Here is an 8,267-nt window from a genome sequence, read left to right as displayed (position 1 = left end):
CAAAGGGCTGATCACCTTGCGGGGCGTGCACGCGTTTGTGCCCTGCATCAGCAAGCATCCACGAGCGCCAGCGCGTGCCGCCACCGGGCCCGAGTCTGGATGCCGGGGCAAACCTGGTGGTGCCTACTGACAAGTCAGCGCAAGTAGCTTTCTTGGTTTTTGCCCTTAGTGCCTCTGTAGGCGGAGTTTTAGGTAATAAGGAGCTTTTACTTCCTTTACTAAGCCTTTGATGGGGGGAGGTGGGGGTGAGGGTCCCATCCTGGGTCACTCTGTGGCCCCTGGTTCCCTTTTTCTTCTTTTTTGTCGTAGGGCTTGAACTCAGGGCCTAGGCTCTACCACTTTGAGCCACAGCTCCACTTCCAATCTTTTGGTGGTTAATTGGAAATGAGAATCTCATGGACTTTCCTTCCCCAGGCTGACTTTGAACCTTGATCCTCAGATCTCGGCCTCCAGAGTAGCTAGGATCACATCTGTGAGGCACTGGTGCCCAGCTGGTTCCTTTCTTCTGTCCCCTTGCTTATCTGTGTGATGCCATAGGTAGGCCATCTTTCCTCTGCCCCTTGTCTTGAGCCTCGGGAATTTCAGGAGCCACTGACAGATCAGACTCGGGGATCAGATGACACTGAATAGAAAGACATGGTTAGTAAGGGGAGGAAGTACTGAGCCAGGTCAAGGGGTCAGCCCCTGGCATCCAGGCAGGCATGAGTGTGTGCCCTGTCAGAGACCTCACATGAAGGAAGCAGGTTCCACCACCTGCTGGGAACGTGTAGAGCAGGAGACTGACCTCTCTGCCTGGTGGTGTGTAAAACAGGGTCCCTGCAGTGCCCTCCCACACAGTGTTAGGGAGGGCCTGATGAAGTAAGAGGGAAAGGCCTGGTCATTATCATTACTCTCTTCCTGAGTCTCTTGCTCAGCCTTTCCAGGAGATGGGATGGAAAATCCTGGGTTTTGGACATAGTCAAGTGCTGGTTTGAATGCTAACTCTACCACTTCCTAGCTGGATGGTCTGGGACAAGTCACAAAGTCTTTCAGACTCTGTTTACAGGCCTCTGAAGGCATTTCAGATTTGGAAGTATCTCGCCTGGCATTCACCAGGTGCCCAGGAAATGAGTTCAGAAACATACTGTGGATGACCTCCAACAGGAAGCCATCTCAGCTCTGCCATACACCTACCGGGACCCTGGGGCTGTCTCAGGTCACTTGGGACCTGCACTTACCCAGCTGTAAAATAGGCACCCAACAGTAGCCACCTCCCTGCCAAAAGGACAAGCCCGGTCTGGCAGGTTTTCTGGGTTCAGGCCACTACCAACAGCTGGATTTCTGCTCCTCCCACTCTCCCCTCCTCCTAGCCACTCTGTTCCATGCTGTGTTGCAGGGTCTTAGAGCCGCCTCTTGAACTTGCCAGTGCTGGCCCTTGCTGTTCTTTCTGCCCACTCGGACACACACACACACACACACACACACACACACACACACACACCCCTTCCCCATGTTCCTGGACTGGTTCCCTTTTATCTTTCAGACCCTCCTAAATGAACACATCAGGAAGCCTCACTGTCTTGGTCTCTGGATCAGCCTTAATTCTCTGCTAGAGCATCAATGCTGCCCACATCCAGCTTACTGTTTCCACCACTGCCCCCTCCAGATTGTCCCCCCAGGGAGAATCCTGCCCAGCTCATGCCGGACTGCATTCCTAAGGCTTGGCCCAGAGCAAGGCACACAGTAGGTACCTAATAACTATTTGAGGAATGAACAGAGGAAGGAGGAAGGCATGCCTCAGACACAGGTACAGTGACTCTGGTCCCGTGCCAGCCTCTCAGGCACTGGGTGACTCAGATGAGGCCTCAGACACGAGGACTTTGTGGCTTAGTCAGGGAACCTGACAAACAGCCCAGGAATAAAAAAAAAAAAAACACCTCCATGTGGGGTTCTATTAATAGATGCATGAGCAGGAGTCCCAGGAAGGGGCCTGACTCTACCTGGGTGGGGTCAGGGAAGGCTTTGCAGATGAGGTGACCTTGACCCTGGGCCTTTGGAGACAGGTAGGAGCTTTCCAGGCAGAAGCTGAATGGTGTCCCTGGAAAGACCAGCCCTGGCTGGTAGGGAGCGCTGTGCAGGTCAACTGGGCTGTTACCCACAGACCTGAAGCAAAGCCACAAGCTCCTTCTCTCTTGCTGCCTATGACAGCAAAGTCTGCTGACCTTCAGGTGCCTTATGGTGGCACAGCCAGGCTCTGAACCCCATTTCCACTCAGAAACTGAAAGGGGAGTTTGATATGGATCCATAGGAAGCTGCCTCTTGCCCTGTTGTCTCTTCAGAGAACACCTCTTTTCTACAAAGGCCAGGGAATCTGAAGCTCAGGATGGGAAGGGGTGGTGACCAAAGTTAGGATGCCCACGTGACATCTGAGTGACGAGGGGCTGGAGAGAGATGGGGGGATAGGGACAGCCTATTCATTAAACAAATATTTATTGAGGGCTCAGTCTTGAGCAAGACAGAAGCCACTCCCTGCTCTCAAAGAAGAGGAGGACAAAACAGACCAGTAAAAGGCCTAAAATAGATGATAGGATGTCTGAGGGTGATGCTAGCTGTGAGGGGAAAGTAAGGGAGAGGCAAGGAATGTGTGTGCAGGTGGGGCTGTCATTTTAAAGATGGAGGTCAGGAAAAGGTCAGGGGAGGGGAGGAAAGAGCATTCCCAGTGGTGGGAACAGCACATGCAAAAGCCCTGAGGCCCATGGTTTGTAGGAGAAAAATAAGGTGCCCATGTGACTGTGGAAAATGGGAGATAAAGACCCATTTTCACCTTAAATATGCCCTGACGTGTATTCATAACCCAGTATGGGTTACACATCCCAAGTACACTTGTGCATAGGAATGTCATTGGGGCACATTCACAGACAACCTACACACACTGCTGTACACATCTGTGCAGCTCCCTGCCATCCTGTAGAAACCTCCACAGCTTGCTAGCCCACAGCGCCCTCTGGTGACCACAGTCAGTATGGCGGTTCTCTGGGGTTCCCTGTGCAGGACCTGTGACTCTGCTGTGAATGCCATCTAGGCACTGCTGCTTTGTGTCCTGCCCCAGGCCTTCCACCACAGAGATAGCCACACCCCAAATTCTGCCCTGGCTTCTGAGGTGCCTCTGCCAATGTCTTCAGACATCCCCCAGTCCAGCCGCAACCAACTTAAGCTTTTCTCCTTGAGCTTTTGTTGCTGTTGTTCTAACATTGGCCTTTTAATTCCGGACTTCATGCTTTCAGACAGGTGCTCTACCACGTGAGCCACACCACCAGTCATTTTTTGCCAGTCCTGGGGCTTGAACTCAGGGCCTGAGTACTGTCCCTGGCTTCCTTTTGCTCAAGACTGGCACTCTACAACTTGAGCCACAGTACCACTTGCGGCTTTTTCTGTTTATGTGGTGCTGAGGAATCAAACCCAGGGCTTCGTGCATGCTAGGCAAGCGCTCTACCGCTAAGCTACATTCCCAGCCTCATTTTTTTTGGTTATTTATCAGATAGGGTTTCAAATTTTAGCTTCAGACTGAGATAGTCCTAGCTCTGACCTCCCACACAGCTGGGACTATAGGCACACACCACTATGCCCAGCTCATTGGTAAGAGTTGTGGACCTCACTGACCTCCTGCCTAGGCTGGCCTTGAACTTTGATCCTGGCATGAACCACCACACCAGGCCTCTCCTTGGACCTTCCATTGCAGAGACTGTTCCCTCAGCCAGGTATGCCCTTCCCTGCCTCTCCAACAGACACATTCCCACCCTCTTCTCCACCCTGCCCTGCACCCCAGCCCAGACCCCTCTGACCACTACTCATCTCTCTGTTCTGTCCGTGGCCAGAAGCCCATCCACTTCTCCCATCAGCCTTGCACTGCTCCAAGGCAGGGGCTAGCCTTTCTGCCCTTCTCGAGGGAGCCCCTTGCTCTGCATCAGGTTGTAAAGCCACCATAGGACAGAGAAACTGCAAGGGAAAACTGAAAAAAAAAACTGTTTTCTTTCATTTTTTTTCTCTTTTCTCTCTTCTTTTTTGTAGTACTATGGCTTGAACTCAGCATTGTACTTGGTAGGCAGGACTGTACCACTGAGCCACAGTTTGAGCCCATTTTGCACCAGGTTTAGTTCTGTTTGTTTGTTTTTTACCAGTCCTAGGGCTTGAACTTGGGACCTGGGCACTGTCCATGACCTTCTTTTTGCTCAAGGCTAGAACTCTGCCATTAGAGCCACAGTGTCACTTCTGACTCTCTCTGTCTTTCTCTCTGTGTCTGTGTGTGTGTGTGTGTGTGTGTGTGTGTGTGTGTAATTTATTGAAGATAAGAGTCTCACAGACTTTCCTGTGTGGGCTGGCTTCAAACCATGGTCCTCAGATCTCAGCCTCCTGAGTAGGTAGGATTACAGGTGTAACTGGCGCCCAGCTGTCCCAGTTACTTTTTTTTTTTTTGGCCAGTCCTGGGCCTTGGACTCAGGGCCTGAGCACTGTCCCTGGCTTCTTCCCGCTCAAGGCTAGCACTCTGCCACCTGAGCCACAGCGCCCCTTCTGGCCGTTTTCCATATATGTGGTGCTGGGGAATTGAACCGAGAGCTTCATGTGCAGGAGGCAAGCACTCTTGCCACTAGGCCATATTCCCAGCCCCCCCAGTTACTTTTGAGATAGACAATATTCCTGATCCAAGATTCACCTAATTTAGGATTTCTGTCATAGCTGGTTTGGTAGGCATGTACCACTGTGCCCAGGTATCAGTTCAAAAGGGATCTCTTGAACTTTTTTGTCCAGGTTTGCCTCCAGTCCCCAGCCTCAACCTCCCAAGTAAATACAATCAGAAGCATGATTGACCAGTGCCTGGCTGTGTGTGTGTGTGTGTGTGTGTGTGTGTCTGTTTGTGTGTCTGTGTGTACCAGTCCTAGGGCCTAAACTCAGAGCCAAATGTTATCCCTGAGCCTTTTTGCTCAAGGCTAGCGCTCTACCACCTGAGCCACAGTGCTACCTCCGGCTTTTTTGGTGATTAATTGCAGGTAAGAGTCTCACGGTCTTCCATACTCAGGCTGGCCTCAAACCATGATCCTTGGCTCTTAGCCTCTTGAGTAGCTAGGATGACAGGTGTGAGCCACTAGTGCCTGGCTATGTGTTATTTTTTATTGTCTTTATCTACTGTTAGGCATTAAATTGGCCACTGCTCTCCAATACCAGAGGAGGAATTCACACTGGTGACACCATTCTGCCTGCCACACAGCAAGTGCCTTTTCTACAGCACCTACTCTGTGCTGGCCCTTCGAAGCGTGTCCTCATATGGACACATGATGATGCAAGCCTCAGGCCAGCAGTGCTCTGCTTTGGTAGCTGTAATATACCCAGCACACAGTAGGAAATGTCTGAGGGGCAGAGGAAAGCTCATGGTCCCCCAGAAAGATGGACATTAACATCATCGTGTCCATTTATCAAAAGAGAAAGCAGAGGGCCCCAGTGGCTGAACTGCCACTAGTGATGGCATAGCTATTGCTGGAACTCCAGTCTATCAGATGGTGGCCGTTTATCCTACCTTCTCCTGTCCATGTGTCCATTACAATGGATTGTAACACTCTGCTTTTGAGCAATCTAGCCACCCTTGAGTTTCTTCTGCCCCTTTCTGGAAATACAGAAGCTCTTTGCTCCAAAAGAGCCTCCTATCTGGCCTACCGGATTCCCTGCAGGGGGTATGGGACCTTGTGGCCATGCAGACACCTATCCAGGGACCCAAGGAGCCTCAGTGTGGTGCTTCTGTGCCCCCAGAGTCCTCGGACATAGCCCATCCTGGGTAGGAGATAAAGAACATGCATATGTTGGCACCTGCTATATGCCCAGCCTCGTGAATTGGCACCCTGGTAAAGCTGGCAAGGTTAGACTTTCTTGGCAAAGAAGAGGAAACTGAGACCTAAAGCTCAAGCATCTCCCAGCTAGGAAGGAAGCAAACAGACTTTTCACCAAGATCACCCTAATGACAGCTGACAAAACAGTGAATGCACAGTGTGGGTCATGGGCCTTGAATTCAAGGCCTGGGTGCTATCCTTGAGCTCTTTTTGCTCAAGGCTAGTGCTCTACCTCTTGAGCCACAGCGCTACTTCCTGTGTCCTAGTGATTGGGAAATAAGAGTCTCAAGGAGACTTTTCTGGCCAGGCTGGCTTTAAACCTCAACCCTCACATTTCAGCCTCCCAAGTAGCTAGGATTACAGGCATGAGCCACCAGCACCTGGCATGTCCTGGGCTTTTAAGTGAAAGGCTTGGTTTATCTGGAATCCAAAATCACACAAGTGTATTTGTGTGTGTGTGTGTGTGTGTGTGTGTGTGTGTTGTGCTAGTCCTAGGGTTGAACTCAGGACTATGAGCTTTAGCTTGGCTCTGTCACTCAAGGATGACACTCTTCCACTTGAGCCATACCTCCACTGCTGGTTTTTTGCTGGTTAACTGAGACAAGAGTCTATGTTTCTGTCCAGACTGTCTTTGAACCTCAGATCACAGCCTCCTGGGTAGCTAGGATTACAAGGGTGAGCCTGCAGTGCCTGGCCAGAGGGTGTTCTTTTAACCACAATGAGTTGGAAGGACTGCAAACAGTAACAAGCACTTTGCTGACCAGCACAACTGGGAGAAGAGAGGTAGGAGCACATTTACAAAGAGCTGATGTCATAGCAGGGCATACCCCAGGGCCTGTCCACAAAGGGCTCCCTTTGGATCTGAGCTAGGAAGCAGCTGAGTGACCATCACTTGTCTGGGCCAGAGACTTTCCTGTCTATTCTTATCACTCAGTTCCTTTCAGCCATGCCCAAGCTGTGCTGGTCGCTCTCCTGTGACAGAGGTCTCTCTCTCTCTCACTGGGATCCTCTCACCCCAAGAAGCCATGACTATAACTAGCATCTTCCTGCTGAAGTTTGCCTCCTGGAGACCCTGTGCTCAGATGCGCATGTTCATTCTGCAGGTACTTCCTCAGCATCCTTCTTTGCCCATCCCTGTGTGGAGTGAGATCCAGTGGACAGACAAGGCCCCTGCCTGTGTGAAGGAAGCCCTCTGCAGAGCTGGAGATGGAGATGGAAGGAAAGCCACCAGTAAACACAGAGGAAATACTTTCCAAAGAGGGCTAAGGGCTACGAACAAAAGCAAAAGCAAGCTAACATGGAAGGAAAGCCCTGGGTGGTCCAGGAGGCCTTCTCAGAAGTGTCGTCTGAGTACAGGCCTGGGAGACAAGAGTTCTGGGACCCTAAGGATAGGGAACAAACTTAAAATAGGCTGTGGGACATGGCACTCAGAGAGAAGATCAGTGACAGCGACAAGAGGCATCTATAAGACTGTCAAAGTTGGAAAATGAGTAGGCAAATGGTAACCAGCTCACCAGAATAGAAGAAGGTGAAACCAAATACTGCAGTAGAAAGAGCCAGGCCAAGGTCAACCCACCACCATGACACCCTCCTCTCCCCTAGCACATCCTGGAAGGGGGAGACACCAGGGAGGAGGGAGAGAGACACAGGTGAGTTTGGAAATCAAATGAGTATGAATTTTTTAAGAGAAATTAAGCCTTTCAGCTTCCTAGAGTCACAAATCTCTAAAGAGATCCACCAAGTGCCCAGTTTGATGCAAGAAGAAAACAAGGCAATTAAGAACTCCTGGATAGGGCTGGGGATATGGCCTAGTGGCAAAGAGTGCTTGCCTCCTATACATGAAGCCCTGGGTTCAATTCCCCAGCACCACATATACAGAAAAAGGCCAGAAGTGGCGCTGTGGCTCAGGTGGCAGAGTACTGGCCTTGAGGGAAAAAAAAAAAAAAAAAAGCCAGGGACAGTGCTCAGGCCCTGAGCCCAAGCCCCAGGACTGGCAAAAAAAAAAAAAAAAAAAAGAACTCCTGGATAAACAAGCAACACAAAATAGAAAATGTAGTCATGATGTACTACATAGCTCTGTTGGGAATAAAATTTAAATAACCATCACATTGTAAACATAAATACGATGTAGCTCAAATTTGAAATTGGATTTGCAGGCAAAATATAGGGATCTATTTGTAAGAGAGTGAAATCCTTATCTCCCATGATAGGAATAGATATTGGCTCAATATCCAGTGGCTATCAGATATTGCTTAAAATTGAAAAGAAATGAAAATTAAAAATAAAAAACAGGGGGCTGGTAATATGGCCTAGTGGCAAGAGTGCTTGCCTCATATACATGAAGCCCTGGGTTCAATTCCCCAGCACCACATATACAGAAAATGGCCAGAAGTGGCGCTGTGGCTCAGGTGG

This window comes from Perognathus longimembris, chromosome 17, assembly GCF_023159225.1.
Source record: "Perognathus longimembris pacificus isolate PPM17 chromosome 17, ASM2315922v1, whole genome shotgun sequence".
Classification (NCBI taxonomy): domain Eukaryota; kingdom Metazoa; phylum Chordata; class Mammalia; order Rodentia; family Heteromyidae; genus Perognathus; species Perognathus longimembris.
Note: the sequence above shows the minus strand (reverse complement) of the source record.